This window comes from Manis pentadactyla, chromosome 13 (assembly GCF_030020395.1).
Source record: "Manis pentadactyla isolate mManPen7 chromosome 13, mManPen7.hap1, whole genome shotgun sequence".
Lineage (NCBI taxonomy): Eukaryota > Metazoa > Chordata > Mammalia > Pholidota > Manidae > Manis > Manis pentadactyla.
In genome coordinates, this window is record NC_080031.1 from 98,222,839 (window position 1) to 98,242,389 (window position 19,551).

A 19,551-nucleotide genomic window follows, 5' to 3' on the forward strand; every position below is an offset into this window, starting at 1 on the left:
AGCAGACAGAAAAGAGAGCGGGAAGGAGAGGGCATCTCTGACGGAGCACGCGAGGGGGGAACGGGGGAAGGGGGCCAGTCAAAGAGCCTTCAGGCCAGGCAGAAAGCAGAAGGCCCAGTGACCACTGCGGCCTCCTGGCCTGAGAGGAGCCGGTACAGGCAAGAAAAGGTGTGGCCATCAGGCCAAGGAAACGGAAGGACCTCAAAGCCACAGGCTGAGAGGGTAACATGCCTACCCTGTGGCTCACTTCCGGAGATCACCTCCGCACCCCAGGAGGTGAGCAAAGGGTGGACGGCAGCTTTGGAGACACGGATCTCAGGGCCATTTCATCCCCAGCCCTCGGGATGGTCAGCCCATCTCCCTGCCCAGTCTGCAGCCAGGGACACCCCCACAGCCTCCACACCATCCAGCCGCCTTGCATGAAACCTCTCGGAAATTGGCTCAGAACAGTCTGTTTGATTGTCTCCTGTTGATTCCCCTGCTAGAATGTGAGCTCCCCCAAAACAGGAATGCGTCTGTCTGTGTGGATGTCAATCTCCTGTGCTGAGCACATGCGAAACACATGTCTGGGGAACAAGCGAAAGAATTTCTCAACTGTCCCAGTTCTTAGTCACACTGGTACCACTTCTTAGGGGGTGAAAGAGGCACCATCCTTTTCATCAAGCCCATTGATGCCTGTTATGTGCCAGGCACCTGATCACAAGCCATCCCTACAACTTCCCACGAGGAGACTGTTGCTAAATACCTCACATTTCAGGAGACCAAGGCTTGGGAAGGTAAAGGGACTTGACGTTTTGTGTAACTGAATAGCAGAGGAGGAATCAGATTCAGAAGCCCAAGGTCCTTTCCCTATGGAGTTTGGGGAATGGTGGAGTCTAGTACCAGCCCACCAGCGTCCCATCCCCTGAGGGCACAGGCCTGTGCCCTCAGTGTGGGACAGAAACCAGGAGCATAATTTGCTCAGACCTAGACCCCCATGGACCCACCTGCAGGCTGGCCTAACACTGACCAGTGTCTCTGCATCCAGATTCCCACCTCAGCAGACACAGGGGTCAGTTCTGAATGGCAGCAAGTGGCCCAGGAGAAGCTGACAGGAGGTGAAATGAGCAGTATTTTAGTGCTCTGGGTGGGCTTCCATGTCTCTGAGACTGACCTCTCCTGAATTCCCAACACAGTGACCAACTGCCCGTGGGACATGTCCACTCAGGCAGGCAAGGAGTTCACACTCAACACTTGAAAGCGACATTCTTGATTCAGCAGATGTTTGTCAGTCTTTTCTAGCTCAGCAGATGGCAGCCCCACCCCTGGGCCCTGAGGCTAGACACTCAGGCGCCCCCAGGAGTCCTCCCTTGCCCTCGCCTCCTACATCCGCGGCCTCTTCTCTCCATCCCTGTCACCTCTGGTCACCTGCCGCAGCCTCCTAACCAGACTCCCTCTCCTTCCCTGGGGCTCGACGACCATGCCTCCATTCAGAAATATGAATCCCACGGAAGCCCTCTGCTGCTTGAAATCTCTCCAGTGGCTTGGAAAGCTTCTCCCAGGGCCTACAGAACCCTGCACAGCTTGGACCCTGACTACTTCTTGGGCCCCTCTCTCCCTCTGGTCCTGAAGCAATGGCCTTCCTGCCTTCTGACCCTCTGCAGGAAGCCCATTGCAGCCCTAGAGGCCTCCTCCCTGGATCACTGCAGAGCCCGGCTCCTTCCTGTCACTCACGCTCCGCCTGTCCCCTGAGGACCTTCCTAGCCCAGCCTTTCCCGGGAAGCTGCCTCTGTCCTATCACCCTGCCTTTTCTCTGTAGTACTGAGCACTATTTTATTCTCCTGTTTCTCTCTCCCAGAATGCGCACCCACGAGAGCAGTGTTCTTTTCCGTTGTGTAAACCACTATATCCCCTGCACCTAGGAAAGTGCCTGGAACATAATGGGAGCTCAGTATAACCTTAATAAAGGACTAAATGCCCCTCTGCATCCCCAGGGCCTGGCACAGCAGGTGGCCCAGAAGAGCAGGTGTGCAGAAAGATGATGACATAGTGGGGAGTGAATGATGACTTCCATTTCCAAGCCAGTTAATCAGTGACTAGCTATGGAGCGTTTCTAAGGCCATTCAGGCTATTTAAACTCTAGTATTATTTTTCCTCCAAAATGAAAAATAGGTTTTAATTACAAAAATGGGACAGTGCAGAAAAGGTGGAGTCCACTCCCAGTTTGCTAAGCACCACACCCGTAATGGGTGATGAATATTAAAGGGACCAGCTTTCTATCTATACCCAGTGAAAACACAAGACTTCAGTTACCTTTTCCTCATTTGATCTAAAAACAAAAGGCCCCAGCTCTGAGTTGGGTGCTAATGTCTGATTTAAGCTCTGATTTTGTCTCAGAAAAGGCAGAGCCATTTGCTCTCCCTTAATAGGACTTAATGCCACCAATTAGTTAAACTACACATTTACGTTGTCACACAGGGCACAGGGCAGCTCCCAAGGCTAGCAGGCCCATAGGGGTCATCCTGCCCCCTCTCTGTTTTGCTGGGGTGCCCTGGAGGCCTGGGAACCATTCCTGTCTTGAGGGAGGGATACCTCCTTAGGACACCTATTTTTCTAACCACTTTTACAACCCAAAATTCCTCCCAGTAGCAGACTAAGTCCTGCAGAGCACTAACAGATTGGCTGTCCTGCTCTTTCCCCAGCAGAGACCAATAAAACATCCCCCCTCAGACTGGGCAACAGGAGTGCAAGCTTCATGCCCCAGCGCAGCCACCTGCCAGATCCAAGATTTGGGGCAGGCTGCTGACTTTGCTAAGAAAGCAGGATTTATAGGACTGGTTCTAATTCATAGGGCTTTTGTGAGAATTGAACATAGGTAAGACCATCTTTCCCCTTGGGCCACATAACTTCTTAAGGCCTAGGGCCCCACCTCCCTCCTACAAGGCGCCTCACTAACATAGACAACACCCTCATTAGACTCCAGGCACCAGAGCTTGATAGGAACTGTCTCCTTTCATCCTCAGAATAAGGCCACAACATAATGGATCAGTACTGCAATTTTCCAGTGAAGAAACTAAGAATCAGAAAGGTTAAGTCACTTGCCCAAGGTCACACAGCCAACAAGTGGCTGAGCGAGAGCTCCAGTTTCACCCCCACCTACCATCCTCCTGCACAGCTGGCCTGGAACTTGAGGCACCCAGCACGTGTGGGCACTTATCAAGTTGAGCATAACATACTTTGTAAAACAAGCAAGAAAGACGCAAGTGTATGATATGCCTACTAACTTATATCACCTTTGTAATGATCACGCTTGTAAGCCTGCCCTGAGCCAGTTTCAGTAAGAACCTAGTGGGAGAGGAAGAGATTGGATTCTGAGGTACCAGGCACCTTCCCTGACGAGTGCATCTCATTCGCCAAAGACTGTTATACATCACGGTCTTCATTCAGAGGAGAACATCAAACCCAAAGAAATCGTCAGTTTCCTAAGCCTGAAGCCAGTGGGATTTCCTTCTGCTGCTGCAGGGCCCACAGGGCTCACAGTCCCTGCTCCATGGGCTGTCTGACTCCGGGTGCCACTCCCTTGGCCGCCCCATGGACACCTCCAGCTACAGCCAAGACTCCCCCAACACACAACAGACCCATGGTTTGGCTGAAAGAAAACTGGGCGAGCCAGTGGCTCCCCCTTGGCTTTCCTCATTCCCACCCTCTAACAGGCACAGTCTCAAGACAGACAAGCCCAGAGTTCAGGCGCTGGGATAATGCAGAACACAAAGGCTCTGAATGAGCTGCTCACTCTCCTGGTCCTCAAAGCAAAAAATTGAAGTAACATGTGATCAAGTGGATGGCTTGGTCAGGTTTGGCTCAGAATAGAATCCAGCTTACATACATGTGAGGCCTTGGGCTGGGCAATGGGCAAAGAGAAGGTGACCTCAGGAGCATAAGCACAAAGGGCTTCCACCTCAGAGTGCCAACCTTACAGACAACCAAGTGGGGAACCCAGGGGCCACCCAGCAGAAACTGAAAGGCCTGCTGGAGGAACCAGCTGAAGAAAACATGTGGTGCCCAGCAGGCAGAAACGAGGCATTCTGAATAGAAGCAGCATGAGTAAACACGTGAAGGAGAAGAAATTGAAGATGTGAGCAGAATGTTCTGGAATGGATGTGTGTGAGGGCGCTCTAGTCTGGAACCCCAGCAGGAAGACCATAAGCACAGTGTTAGTGACTTTGGACGTTATTCCATCATCAGTGGTGTCAGTGTGTGGGGAGGGGTGACACAAAGGATCTGCTTTAGGGTCCTTCACCCCATCAGCCATGGGGATCAAGATGGGCTAGGATCACCATCAACAGGGGCCTGTGGTTCTGCCCACACAATGGGGCTCACTCAAATTCCAGCCTCAGGAATGAAAATTCTGATCTGGGTTCAGAGAATGACAGATGCAATCATAGGATAAGACAGGGAGGGGCCCCACCCTAGCCTCCCAATCCTGGAGGCTTCTGGCTTGCATCAGCTTTATACCTCTCTTTTGCTGCATTTGAATAAAACGTTAAACAGAGCTGGAAGCATGGTCTCCACGGAGGCTGGGAACTTTGGAGCATTCGCTGACAAACAGGCTTGCTGCTGTGTAAACTCCCAGGGCAAATGCTAAGTGGCAGTTAATCTTACCACTGCCGCAGATTCTCTGAGCTGAGGATAATATATGATAATCTAAATCGGGCCGGGCAGATGCCTGCCTGGGACATCTGATTAGGATCTGCTTGGAGGATTCCCTTTCATCCTCCAGAAGATCACAGGACAGGTCGGACCCTGAGCGCTCCAGTTCCTGCGCTGTTCATCCACTGAGCCTCCAGTGTTGGCTAGAAGGGACACGAGGACAAAAATCTGCAAGTAATGTTGCAACAGTGGCTTCACGGGAGGAGACCCACAGCTTAACCACACACACGGAGACTTTCCGCGGCTCTTCCTGTACACAGACCATCTTAAAGCAGGGGCTCAGTTGGGCCCTTCTTTGCTTAACACCTTCCAATAGATACATTCAACTCTGAAATAAAGTTTCAAATGCTCACTGGGGATACCTCCAGCCCTCACCACCTGCGACGCCCCACCAGCTAACCTCAACGCCTCTGGAAAAATGAGCTGCCTACAGCTTCCCTCACATTCCACACACCCACGCACATCTTCGCGCTCGTGGTCCCTGCCGCCGGGAAGCGCCCCTCTTCTCCCGGCCAAATCTCATTTGTTCTTCCAAACGCAACTCAGACATCCCCCTCTCTGGGAAGCTTTTCCTGAACAGTGCCTCAGATCTCAGTCATTCAACAAATATCTGTCAGCGTTTACTGCATGTATATTATGACAGCACTATTACAATCCCTATTCTATAATGAGGGACACCAGAGAGGGTGACTTGCTGGAGGTCACAGAGACATAGTCTGAGTCGCCCCACCCTCCAGTCTGGACTTCAGAGCCCTCGTCTGAGCGCCCTCCCTGTTCACACTTCATCTCTGCACCAACATTTCTCTTCCTGGGTCTTTCCTGCCAGAATGTGAAGTTCCTGAGGCCAGCAATGGCCTGACCCATCACACTGCCTGGTAGAGGGGTACCAGCCTGCTGCAGGGGCTCAGCCAAGAGCTGGCCAGGTCTCCAGCCGGCCAGTGCCATCAAGCTAAGCTCCTACCCTCCAGACGTCCTACTCTCTGGACCCAGGTGCCCCGGACTCTGGCCAAACGCCTTCCAGGCCCAGGTCATCCATTCTCATGGAGACTCAGTGAAGAACATGAGCAGTTCAGTGGAGAACCACCGGGAACTACATCAACCCAGATTTCATTAGATATAAACGTATCCTTTCAATCCCTTAACCCCACGGACCTTTCTGGAGTACTCACTATGGGGCAGAGATTGCGGATAACAAGACGAACAACACCCAGTTCCTGCCCTCGGTGAGCATCTGGCCAGGGGAGTGAGTGGGTGTGGAAGTCTGCACTCAGCGAGACAGCGGCCTGCACGGGGTTGCACAGGGAGGAACAGTGAGGAAAGGTCAGGAAAGGAACACGTAAGGCATCGTGGCCTGCAAACCATTATTCCCAGTGTAAGCGTCTGGGGTTTTCTCAGACCCGACGGCACAGCACAGCACGGACTCCTGCACCTCACCTCCGGAAGTCAGAATTTTGGCACAAGGCCCACCATTCTGCAATTGGCCATTCTCCAGGGGACTCTGTGGCACTGGTTGGGAATGGGACCTAAGAGCCTCTGCTGTGGCCCTTGAGGGACCCAAAGAACATGGAGGGCCTTCAGGGAGCTCAGGAAAGGCTGAGAGAACCTCAATTCTAAGTCAAAAGAATAAGTTAAAGGACTGGCGTTTGAGTCCAGTATCTAGCTCTTGCCGGCTATGCAGATCCCCGTCCTCACCCGCAGACTGGAAGGCACAAAGGCGGAGAGTCAGACCGCGCCGCTCCACCATTTCTCAGCTGGGTGACTTTGAGAAGGTCCCTAAGCCCCTCTCTGTGCTTTAGCTGTGCTTACTAGCAACACTGAGCTAGGAACAGGATCTGCCCCAGGGAAGACAATCCACTCAGCACACTGGCTGACACCTGACGTCTATCCAATGCTTGTAGGCTATTATGATCATCGCCATTACCGTGCGACGGCAGTGTGGCCTTAGGATTTGGTCCAGTGACCACCAACAGAAAGGCTAGGACTGGAACAACCTGTATCAGTTTTAAAACAGAGCTTTGCTTCTTTAATTCTAAGAAAAGTAAGTGCGCGTTCTCCAGTGAGTGTCTGGGGTACAGCTTTCTCCCAAGGGTACACAGCTGTGTTTAGGAAGCTAACAAAATAGGCTCATAAGCAGATATGAGTCAGATAGCCAGAGCCAGAGGAGGCTGCTCAGGCAGGCAAAAGCCTGGTGCGGGAGCGTGTGAGCGCGCGGCTCGACTGATCCAGGGCCCAGACACAGAAAGCCCCTCCCCCTTGGCCCCTCACAGGTCACTCTTGGCCCAGGCACGCCACCACCTTTCCAAGCCCCCAGGCGTCCTGTCAGGCCCTGGCATCTGCCACCCAGTGTGGCCCGCAGCCCCGTCAGTTTGGGAGAAAGTGAGGCCCTCCCGGAGCTGCTGGCGGGAGCTCTGCAGGGCTTCAAATAAAATCAACACCCAAATCCATAAGCCATGAAATCAAACTAGAGGCTTCTTGCCCTTCACAGCCCCGTGCAGAGAACACCAGGGCAGCCACATCAACACCCAGCTCCCCGTTTAGGGCATGAGCGTGGAAGGCCCCCTCTGCACCCCTCCCCGCCCTCCTCACCTTCACCCTCAATGGCCCCTTCACTTCTGAGGGGATCCCAAGACCCGTGTCTCCGGAAGGCCCGGGGGGCGCTGCTCCTCTCACGGCCCTGTCCCTCGGGACCATCTCAGGCCGACTCACCCTCACCCCCCAAGTCTCATCTCCAAGGTCTCCCACTCAGAGAGGCCACTCTGACCACCCCGTCCCGTCTGTTCTCCTCACCCTAAGCTGCACATTCCCTTCAGGGAACTTAACCCTGCTGTGCTTACTCTGAGGGTGGGCTTTCCATCCTGCTGACCACTGTATCTCCAGCACCCAGCAGAGCAGACGGCATGGGGTGAACGAGCGGAAAGACAGATGAAGGGAGTGGGGGGCAAACCAAGGCACGAGGAGGAGGAAATGAAAGGGTCCCCAGGAGAAGAGCAGAAAGAGGCTGAAGCAGAACAGAAGGGCAAGTGCCTTTCCGGTGTCCTGGGCGGCCAGGGATATTTTTATTTATCCTACGAAGGCCTACACAGGTGCCACTGCTTCCATTTCAAATCTACTTGCTCCAGGGCTGACGCCACCTTCTCCAAAGCCCCTGCCACCAGACGGCAGCCACCTGTGGAGCAGTGATATTGGTGTCCACACAGAGGCCTGGCAGGTCGGGCAGAATGCTGTCACCAGCCTCCCTTCCCCCGGCTCCTCTGGGTGGGAATAGCTACGTAACGGCTAATGCTCTTGCACCAACCATCTGCTTGGAGTGCACCTGTGGTCAAAGGACTTGATTCACTCCAAGAAAACATCTTAAAGCCCTGGGTAAACTGGACAAGGTAACCCAGGGAACTTGCCCCTGGCCCCACCTACACTGGGAAAGGGGCAGAGGGCATGGGGTTGGAGGATGGGCCAGTTAGTAAGAACTTCAGGGAGGTGCATTTGCTGCATCAGCCTTTAACGAGGGCTAATCTGAGCCACGCAGGGCCAACGAGATCCTGGTCTGTGAGCCACAGGTTCTCTGCATCCTTTTCCGTGTCTCAGAACCTCCAGGTGCCCAGCCTGGTGAGGGACCAGGCAGGGAACGAGGCCCCCTCTGTGCCTGGTCTGTTCCTACTGGTGCCACGGCCTGGGCCCCCCTTGGGCTTCCTTGTCTATCATCTCCCACCACAAAATCTCTTCTGACTGGGAGACCAACGACCTCGAGGCCACTCGCTCCAAAGCCACCATGGAGTCCTCCCCTGGCTCGGTGCTCGGACCCCCTGGGCCCCTGACCACATCCCCCCTCCCTCCCGAGGGCGCCTCTGCCTATGGCTCCTGCCACACTGTGCCTCTGCTCACCCCAGCGGACAACCTGCCAGGCTGGCGCTTCCGGGGCCTGCGTGCTCTCCTCCTGCTTCTCATGCCTGCCTGGCTGCTGCTCCTAAGCATCCCCTCCTGACCGTCCTTCACCAACTCCTTCCTCCCTGGGAGGGCACAGCAACCCTCCCCCCCGGTGGCTCCTCAATGCTGATGGCGCTTGACATTTCTCCAGGCCCAACCTGAGCACCAGGCCCACCTGCCCGGGGGCCTGTGGCCCCTCATCCCAAGGACCATCCACAAGGAATGTGACAGTTAGCCTGGCCCTACACTTACCTTAGCCTGATTCTTCCCAGACCACCTGTTCTGTGTACCCCTCAGGCATCCCATCCAGAACCTTAGCCATCTGTGCTACTTTCTTTCTCCATCCCCTGCAGCCCCACACAGCATCATCTACCCCCTGAGCCCCCCACCAGCTCCCTGCCCCCACCCCATCATAGTCTCGCATCTGATCTATAGCTGCCACCTCCTTAGTGAAGCCTCACTGGGTTCAGGCTTCATCTCCCTCCAGCCTACCTTCCAACCTGCCCTCATGATCTATCTGTAATTCATACACGCGTTCAGCACCCGCTGGGTCCTGGGCACTGTGGACACAAAGGCCCCCTCCCTCTGGGTGTGTTCCCACTGGCTGTCAATTCGAGACAAGACATTAACCATTAATATGGTAAAAACAGGAGTCCATATGAAGTTCTGGGGGGGCCTGGAAAAGCCACTCATGTCACTTCCTAGCAACCACCCCAGTGACTCCCCTATGGATGCCCTTGACAGAGCCACCAGGGTGGTGCCATGACACGCAGGGGTGGGGTGTGATCCATTAGGAGGTATCCCGTGTCATTAGCATAAATTAGTCAAAGGAATCATGTCCCAAGAATATGAGTTTTCAGACTGTCACCTTTCATCATCAGGGCAGACACAGGGCTGTGTGGCAGTGACAGCTCTCCCACCTGGCTGCCGTCTGCAGGGGAGGAGGTCCTACCCTACAAGGTGAGCGTCAGTCCGGGCAAGCTCACAGTGCATCCTGGGGCAGGCGGTCACCTCACAGCAAAGGATGGCAGGCACCCTCCTTATGGTGGCCAAGGGCTTCCTGACACAGCCCAGCCTACCCCATCCTGTCCTACACCTGTCCCCAACCCGCTCCTGGCTCTAGCCACACCCGACTGCCATTTTCTGACTACACTCTGTACTCCCAAGATTTCAGGACTTTCTCATTTGCTCATCCCATGCCCTAGAGGCTTTTCCCACACTTCTACCATCCATCAGGCTGCATGCAACAGCCCAGGGAAGCTTGATCAACTGTTTCCCTCAAGGAGCCTCATGACCCCACATACCCGTGGTCTTCCCTCCCCACTCTTGCGTAAGATCCAGGGCAGGGCTGGGCAGGCCTGGTGTCGGATCCTGCGCTCCCTACCCAGGGCCTTCTTCAGCCCAGTCAATGGACACAGTTCCATATATATATATATCTGAAGCAAATCAAGGAGAATTCATTGTGGGGGTCTTCCTGTTGCAGAGTCTTAAAAAAGAAGCCCACCCAGGACAGGACAAGGGCACTTTGAAAGAGCCCAGGGTCTGTATCCTGACTTTGCATCTGAGGAAAGAATGTTCTAGAAGAATGTTTCCCTCTTCTCTCTTGGTTCCTGTCTTATCTTCCCATTTTAAGGCTGCAGAGGGCCAGGACCTACAGGCACAGAAGAAAACCTCCAGCTCTTCCTGGCCATGTGACCTTGAACAAGGTATTTAATCTCTCTGAATGTTTCTGCTTCCATAAATGAGAAGCATATGAAGAATAAGTAAGTTAACATGTGGCTTTCAAAGCACACAGTAAGTCCTCAGTTAATACTACATTCCTGTCCTTCTATCCCCTTTTTGGCAATCTTCTCTAGGCAAACTGCAGCACCTCACGCCCACCTGTGTCCAAAGAAGGCCTGAGCTATGACAGAGACCCTGCTGCAGTGGGCTCCACGACTCAGCACGCTCCGGGGCTAAGCTGAGCAGTTTGATGTCCTTGGCTTTGGGGCATATAAACCTTCATTCAAACTAAGCTAGGTTTCATCTGGTGGCTTAAAACCATTGCATGGATCACAAATTTCCTTTTTAAGGACTGTAGAACCTGACTGGTAGTATCAAAAAGTCAATCATACCCTTTCAGGACCCACACAGTATCAACGGCCTCTCAGGTAGAGTGGGCTTGGAGCTTTCTCATTACGGAAAATAGGCTTTCTACGAGCTACCCACACTGCTTACCCACTATGTCTCACTGCCTTTACACAAGGTCACTGGAGACAGTGGAGGCAGAGAGCAGGCCCTAAAGTCTGTGAGTCTTAAAGCTGAGGTGCTCGGCTCCAGGAAATTCCCAGTGTTTGCACTGCAACAAGCTCACAATCTGTTTTATGGAAGAGAGCTATAAGGAGAGGTGCTCAAAAAGAGAGTAGTATGAAAAACAGCTCAGAGAGACTCCCCCCCGAGGGCTGTGTCCCAGAGGGGTCAAGGGCTGTGAGTCTCACTGGAGACCCCAGCCTATGAAAACGCCTGGCAAAGGAGTTCAAGCCCAGCTACCTAGACTTAAAGACCAGGGCAATGGAGTCCAATGTCAGTCACCCACCAAGAGCAGCCATGCCAGGTGGGGATAAAGAAAAGCCTCGAGTTAGCCCGTAAGAGCCCTCCCACTCCTGAGGGCTGCCTCCCGCCCGCGTCTTCCTGCATCGAGCTGTGCAGTCCGTAACGTGGGCACAGCCAGCGGAGGCCACATGGCCTGGAACAGCCTCCTCTCAGGGCCCTGTAAGGGTTGTAAGCAAAGGTGAAACAATCTGATTTATACTGGAATAGATGACTCAATATCCAACAACAGTAGGATAGACAAATAAATTGTGTGTACAACAGACTACCACCGAGCAGCTAAAGCAAAGGAGCTAGAACCACGTGAATCAACACGGATAAACCTCAGAAATAAGATTTAAAAAGCACAGTGTGATAGCATCTATATGAGCATTAGGGCATGCGAAACAACAGCATGTATGTTTACTTACAGATATTTACATAGTAAAGACATAAACGTGGGCATGAGAAAGTCAGGATCTCAGTTAAGCACTGGGGAGAAAAGAACAGAATGAGATCGAGGAAGGGCAATGGTAGGATCTTCGCTACCAAAATCTATGCTGTTTTGTTTCTTTAAGTAAATGATCTGAGGCCAATGGGGCTGGGCTAAAGCTGGTAGGCAGATGCAGAGATATATTTTTAGATGTTATCTGTTATAAAGGACAAAGTGTCACTTGATGGCTGTGTGACAAAGGGACTGGAGCAGAGTGGGCAGGACAGGAAGCAGGTGGACCAGTCAGCAGGTTTCTGCCAGACACGAGGCAGTGGGAGAGAGGGGTGGCGGTGGAGGTGATGAGAGGTGGACAGACTCCCCGTGTGTCTTGGAGGTGACCTGACAGGCCTGGGCTGTTGGCGGGATGTTTAGGGGAGGTGGAAGTTGACGGGTGGGCAGCAGGCATTTTGATTCCACTTTCTCGGTTAGAGTAACTGGGTTGTAGAAGCGCGGGAGCAGGCAGAGGGCAGTGGAGGAGGAACATCTGGCCAGCCTGGGGACATCCGGAGCCCTCCAGCCCTAGCACCGTTCTCTCCCAAATGAGGTGAGACAAGCCATCTCCCAGACCCCTACTGGGCCATCACCGCAGCACATCCCGGGAATTCCTTCCTAAGGCATGCCTTTGATGAAATAACCTAATTAATGGGATGTGTAAGGATAGAGCTGAAGCCCCAAGTAGAAATGCAACCCGAGCTTAATCCTGCCCTCAAACCTTTCGGTACCACCAGCAAAGAAAAAACGGGAGGTCTAGATGGTGTCCATGAATACTTGATAGCTTTATATAGCTTTGGGGATGCGAGTGGCTATGAAATACGGACAGCGCCTGGCTGCTCCCGAGAAGTTACATTAGCGGTAATAACGCAGCGGGCTATCGGTACAGGGTGCTGTAATTTATTTCCCCTCCAAGGAGATGTTAGGAAAGGCAGATTTAATAGTGTGGAAATGAGAATGGGGGAGAGGATAGTGCCACCGTGTAGATAACCTATCAGGCTACCCCTGCCCCCAAGGGCCCTGGATTTCCCCTCGTCTCCCAGAGGCAGCCCGAGGCCCCCTGCACAGCTCTCCTGCCCCCGCACCCCAAAGGGGTACCTCACTTTGTGGGGCAGAACGGGAAACTGCTTAATGGCTCATTTAACTCACAGGCTGCTCAGTGTACCTGCTATGCCAACATGTCTGTTTCAGACTGAATAGTCCCAGAGAGCAGGGGCAGAGTCTGACAGCATCTCTGACAGCCTTCTTTTCCCTCAAGCTTAGAATCAATGACGCTTTCTTCATCACCCAACGGAGAGAAGCTGTGAAGAGGCCAGTCACATTAGTTACTGGGGTATTAGGTCTCAACTGCGTGGGGCGCTGTGCCCGGCTCTCAAGGTGCAGGAAACACAGTCTAGCAGCCGAGCAGCAAGGAACACGTGGGAAGGGCACAGCAGGGGAGACGGGGCGCTCCTAGGCACCCTCTTCACAGCTGGGAAGTCTTCCCAAGGGAAATTGAGACATGAGTGGGCATGAGAGGGTGTTAGCCAGAGGATGGGAATGGAACAGTGTTTCAGACAGAGGGAACAGCATGTGTAAGGGCCCAGGAGGAAGAGAACCCGTGGCCTGTCAGTGGAACTGTGGCACTGCCACAGATAGTGGCAGGTGGAACATGCAGAGATGTGGGTGGAGGGGTAAGTAACGACATGGTCTTTGCTTTTCCCAGATTCAGCCACATGCCGCCCGGCACTGGGCAGGTGGGATAGGGGGACAGCCCCTCCCTCCAGGCATTCACAGAGCAGATCTGGCCTCGCTCCTGCTCCCACCTTCCCTCCACGGCCTCCACTGCCCCGAGCCCCCTGCTCCCAACCCAGGTGCTGCTGAAGCCCCTCCAGGAGGGTAGACCTCGCCACTCTGTCTTAGAGCCCCTGCTGACCACCATCATCCCAGGTCCAGAGGAGCTCCAGGACTTGGCAGAAAGATCCCATGTGATCCCCCCCAGCAGATGATGCCCCATTTCTGGTCAGAGCTTCCTGATCAAGGATGCCCACAATGCGTACCCCTGTCCCGTACCGGGTTGACAGGTTTAACCACAATGCAAACAGAATGCCAAGAGCAGCCACACTCTTTACCGGATGCAATTCAGACTCCCCCCCACGTCCAGCACAAGAATTAGGAAGACAGAACGGCCTGGCAGCAGTCTGTGATTGAACCCTCCATGCAGCCACGGGGTCATCCATCACTTTGTTTTCCTCTCACTTGAACAATGTAAAATGACCCTCTTAAACACCTGAGGTGAATGAACTGATCCGCGCCCCCCCTTTAATTCCCCTCACTGCCCGCAGCCCCCACACCTGTGCACAGGCCCCCAGTATCTCCCGCGGAGCCTCAGCTATACGTCTTCCCGATGATCCTCTGTCCACCTGAGTGTTTGGATTCTACATAGGCTCTCTTACATGGGCACCCCCTTGCCAACTCGCCTTGATACAGGCAATTAGCCACTTACCTGAATCTCACAGACACTTAAAAGATAACTTTGCAGTGCTCTGGTTTTACCAACATCAATTTTTTTCTAAAAGGTACCTTAAAACATCCATGTGGCCATGAAATTAGCTGAACCCTAACCCTCACATCACGATCGTCCCTACTATTCAGGAGACAAAGGAAGAGGTGGGGGTGGGGGAGTGGGCCCAGGCATGATGGCCCTATTTGGTTCAAGGCTACAGTGGGTCAGCCTGGAACCTGGACAGCTGCCAGGGGACATGGGTTGACATAAGGGTTGCCCACAGTTCCAAAGCATGGCTTTATGTCAATCATCACCCGGACTGTTTGCTCTGGGAAGTGACTCAGCCCAGCCAAGTTCACCGCCCACTCTAATTGGAAATGAGAAGAAAGTTATGAGTATGTGCTGGTTGAAAGCACCAGGGGTAACATCCCTCCATGGGTGGCTGGTAGAGGCGCCTCCAAGCTGGGGATGCAGGGCTCAGCACCCTGGGTGGGTGTCAATATGCAGGCGCACAGCACTCCTGTGTCACGCTGTGATTTATAGTAACAACTAAAATTTGGTCTTCAACCCCACTCCTGGCATGGAGCTCCTAAAACCCTTGGAATTTGCTAAACGCAGTGAGGGATTAAGGTGTCTTTTTGTTATGTTAGTGATGTACTTTTGGAAAATACCTAAGGATGGGGGCTGTGGCCCAGAACAACCCTGTGATTAGAGGGTTGGAACTTTCAGCCCCACCTGCAGACCTGGGATGGGGGAGAGGGCTGGAGACTGAGTGCAAGCACCTATGGCCAATGATTCAATCAGCCACACCTATGCAATGACATTTCCATAAAAACCCAAAGGACTGGGCTCAGAGGGCTGCCAGGATGGGGAACATTCGCAGATTTGGGGGGTGACGCTCCGAGAGCATGACGCTCTGCCCTTTCCCCAGGCCTTGCTCTCTGCATCTCTGCCAGCTGCCTGTTCCTGAGGTACGTCCCTTTATAATAAACCAGTAATCGACTAAGTAAAAGGTTTGTCTGAGTTCTCTGAGCACTGTAGCCAATTAATCAAACCCAAGTTGGGGTCATTGGAACCCACTACCTATAGCTGGTGGGTCGGAAGCACAGGTGACAGCCTGGACCTGCACCCAGCATCTGAAGGGGTGGGGGTGGGGGGCACTAAGGTGGGTAAGGTGCCTCAGCCCGAGGGGAGGGAAAAGTTCCTGAGGGAAGAGAGTTACTCCTTTAGGTCACCAAGTGCCCCCAAGTCCACCACGTTAGGGGTTCCTGTGGGCCTGGAACAATGCTGTTCTGGGGAGGATGCTCAGAAACAGGGGGCCTGGAAACTCCTCTACTACCTCAGCTCCTCAGTCACGCCTTCAGTGCCTCGGGCTCCATCCTGACACCGAGTCCATCTACCTGTCCGCATCCCAGCACCACTCCCTCCTAGTCCACCCGGAGCCCGACCCAGGGTGGCAGTCTCCCAACTGCAAGCACCAGTCTCTGCCCTCCTTACCCAATGCATCCTCTACATCGAGCCAAGGGGAGCTGTCCACAGTAGGAATCTGTCATCACCGACACGCCCCTGAGCACCTTCCGGTGGGCTCCTACGGCCGCGGGGCCATGGCAGTGCTCCCTAGGGGCTCTGCGTGGCCCGGTGTGGTCTGGCCCCAGCCATCCCTCTGCCCCATTTCCTGCCAGGCTTCTCCTTGCTCTCTGCCCTCTGGCCTTCTTTTGACCCCCTTACTTACCCTGCTACCTTCCATGAGGGGGCATTTAAATACGCTGTTTCTTATGGCTTCAATGTTCTTCCTTTTCTGCTGTCCTACTCAGCTCCTTTAAATTTCAGCTTGAATGCAACTTCCTCTGGGAAGCCTTCCCGGATCATCCCTAAGTATGCCAAATCTTCCTTCTTTAACTTTCTAGAGCACAATTTGGCACTGTTTAAAAGTACCTTGCTTTTATGATTGCTTGATAATATGTCTCCTCCCCAAACTGTAAGCTCCAGGACAGCAAAAACTGCGTTTGTTTTTGTCATCACTACGTGGTCAATACAAGGGTGTCCAGCATGTACTAGGCACTTAGTGTGTATTTGTTGAGTCAAGGAATCTTGGTTTCCAGGGGTTTGCAATAGTTGGTCTAGTTCTTGAGTCGATCCCCATCTCACCTCTGGAAAAATGACATCCAGCAATGAAAATAATTGGCCAGAGCAGCTAGAGGGAGCTGGGTGATGAGGGCGACTCAGGCTGTGCTGTGACCCAGAGACGATGTTTCGGGCAGGATACCCAGGACAGGTACTGTCACCTGATCTCAGCAACACAGCTGGGATCCGGGGCCCTGCGGACCACTGTGGGAAGCCCGCTGATCCCGCAGTGCCTCCAGAACCCGCCTAGGGCATGAATCTCTCCAACTGCACACCCTGAAGGGGAAAAAAGTCCTCTTCCTCAGAGCCTGAGTCAGCAGATCCCACCACAAGGTGACCCCAAGGACACGAGACATTGCCGCCGTCCCTCGGATGACAGCTGCCTGTCACAGAGCCAGCCTGGGCATGCGTGTTAATCCCCAGCGCTGCGGAAGAACATGGCGTCAGTCTGACATGTGTCTCTGGAATCATTAACACCATCTCACCTCCCCGCATGGATTCTCTTCCAAGCCGTGGTTCTTTTTCCTCGTGTATATTCTCTAAAGGCCACGTTGTCAGCAAACAGCCTGCTGGGCTACCTGAGTCACCAGACAGCTAATTTACTGAGCAAAAAGCTGACGTGTCCAGGATGCTTCTCAGGTATCTCTGGCTACTACCTAAACCTTGTCTGTTGTAAGTCGTCGTTTTACTCGTTCCATCAGCCACATTTAAGCCAGATGATCTCTCTCTTTTCCTTGAACACTTTCTTTACGTGGGTCCTGGTTTTCCTCTGCCTTTCTAGAGATTTCCTCTCACCTCTAGTCAGTGCTTCCCCCTCATTTTCCCAACTTCTGAATGTTGGAGATTAGTCTTGGTCTGTTAGTCTTCGGCATCAGACTTCTTTGCTTTTCTGCCTGTGCTCCCTCCAAAATGATCTCATCCAAGACCATGATTCTAAATACCAAGCACAGGCTGATGACTCTCAACCCCTTCCCATGTCCGATCGGATGCCTCCCCTGATACTCAGGCCCGTCTATCCAACAATCAACGACTGAACCCCTAACATGTCTCAGAGTGGACTCCTGACCTTCCCACAGTCCCCTCCCACCACAGTCCATCATCAGATCCACCAACATACAGCCAGAACTCAACCATCTTACTGCCCCCACTACCACCACCCTGGCCTAAGCCCCCGGTGCCCCAGCCTGCCCCAGAGCAACCATCTCCTGGCTTCTTCCCTTTGACCCTCTTCAGAGGAAAGTCAGAGCCCACACCATGTTTGTAGGGCCTGTCACCTCCTGTTCTCATTTCCTAATATTCTGCCCCTGTTCACTCTCCCCCAGACGTCCCTGCCATCCCTCGGACAAGCACACGCCCTCCCTGGGGCCTCTGTGCCTGCTGCGCCCTCTCTCCAACCGCCCTTTCCTGCGACTCTTCACTCCCACCTGGGCTTCGCTCAGGGAGACCTTCCCTGGCCTGAAACTGTCAACACCCCTTCGCCAAATAAAAAATAAAATATCAACTCCCCATTCCATATTCTTTTCCTTGGTCTTATTTTCCTCTTTGGTACCTGTATTCACAGACTCTAGATTTTACTTATTTAGCTTGACTGTCGAATTGTCTCTCACCAGAAACTAAGCTCACAAAGGCAGGCATTTTGTCTGCTTCCTACTGTAGTTACAGTCACCGAGCAGGGCTTGGCAAATAGGTGCTTGGCTACTCACTGAACAAATGGGTGAATAGGTGGATGGATGAACAAATCCCTCTTTTACAAACAAGGAAGCAGAGGCATAGAGTAGTTAGGAAGCGTCTGCAGGTTGGAATTTGAATCCAGAATTGATAATAATATAAGGAGGCCTCTGTGTATAACACTGAGAATACGAATTGAGGGGCTGAGATGGTAACCTACGAATACAAACAGGATTGATTATGCAAGCCCTACTCGGGTTACTTGAAATGGGTGTCTTCAAAATGTAATTTTCTTGGGAAAAAAATGAAAAGGGACAATGTAGGCATCAAGGCAACTGTCCTCTTGAGTTGGCCCAGGAAGGGGAAAAGGACATCAGCAAGACCATGCCCGACCCTGAGTTAGACAGGGAGTGAAGTCTCTGATTGACAGGAAAGGGGTGGAATTAATTCATCAGAACAAGAGACCAGAAAGGCTGGGCCAGCAGAGAAACACCGTGCACATGCGGGGGTGGGGGGGCCCCCAGAAGGAATGGTGATCACAAAACAAAGCGGTCCTAATCAGATTACAGCTGATAATGAATCTGCTACAAAACTCTAGAACAATGTTAGGATTTTAATAAGCATCCCCAGAGAGCATTCAGTGAATTTCACAAATGCCCATTCTCATCACTTAATTCTAAGGGGGGAGGAAGACGGCCCCTACTTAGCTGTTTCTAAATTAATAACGTGCCTCATTGCTGTTATGCCTCAGAAACAAAGCCACTGTAACATTTCAAGCTGTTTTGGGGAGAATTTTAATATTCTCCCTGCTGATATAAACAGAACCTTATTAACTAAGTCCCAGAGATGCCACACTTGGGATGTAATCCAGGCCTGGGTGCCAGATCTAGTGTTAACATTTAAAAATACTGCATGTGCACAGTTGATTTGAACAAATAGGGGAATATAAGCTTTCCCCTAGAAAAATGGAAAGAAGCTAAAAGGTAAATCTATACCCTCCGTGAGAAAGATTGCTTAAGCCCAATTTCGACAAAGGCTACAGTAGTGGCACACACTGTCTCCTCTGCTCCATGATTTTCATGACAGCAACACTCCCTCGGCTCTAAAGAATCTGTGTGACAAATATAGCCAGTTCCATTCCAAGAAGGGGAACATAAAAAGAGAAGATCCATGTGGCTCACGTACAGATGGAAGCTGCATCACAAAGGGCCTCCCGACCCTCAACTCAGCGGAGGCCCAGATGTGGCCCCCGCGCCTGGGCTCCCTGCCCAGTGGCCTCTCGGTCCGTGCCTGGACGCTCCATCGCACAGGGACACTGAAGGCCTCACAGCACAATATGCTGCCAATCATGGGAGCAGAACACGGCTCCACATCACTGGATGCCATCAGTTCCAAATAATCCCGATCCCACTGTGACGACTCAGCCTCTAATGACAGCCCACAAGGGCAGCTGCAGCAAAGCCTCACAACTTCCAGTCTCGACACAGGAAAAGCAAGTCACAGGATGGTGAAAAAGAGAAAGAGAAATGAAGAAAGAATAGAAGGGAAGCTATGGTTGTCTATTTGTTCATAGTCTGGGCAAAACATTTGTCATGAGAATAGACTGCTAATA

General features: G+C 52.7%; 1 protein-coding gene and 1 pseudogene across 1 annotated transcript in view; one reads left to right on the forward strand and one right to left on the reverse strand.

The window, feature by feature from the left end:
• SPOCK1 (SPARC (osteonectin), cwcv and kazal like domains proteoglycan 1) overlaps positions 1-19,551 on the reverse strand; it is a 508,761-nt gene that overhangs the window by 183,852 nt on the left and 305,358 nt on the right. The window lies entirely within an intron of this gene.
• LOC118916898 (TIMELESS-interacting protein-like) overlaps positions 8,456-19,551 on the forward strand; it is a 40,524-nt pseudogene continuing 29,428 nt past the window's right edge.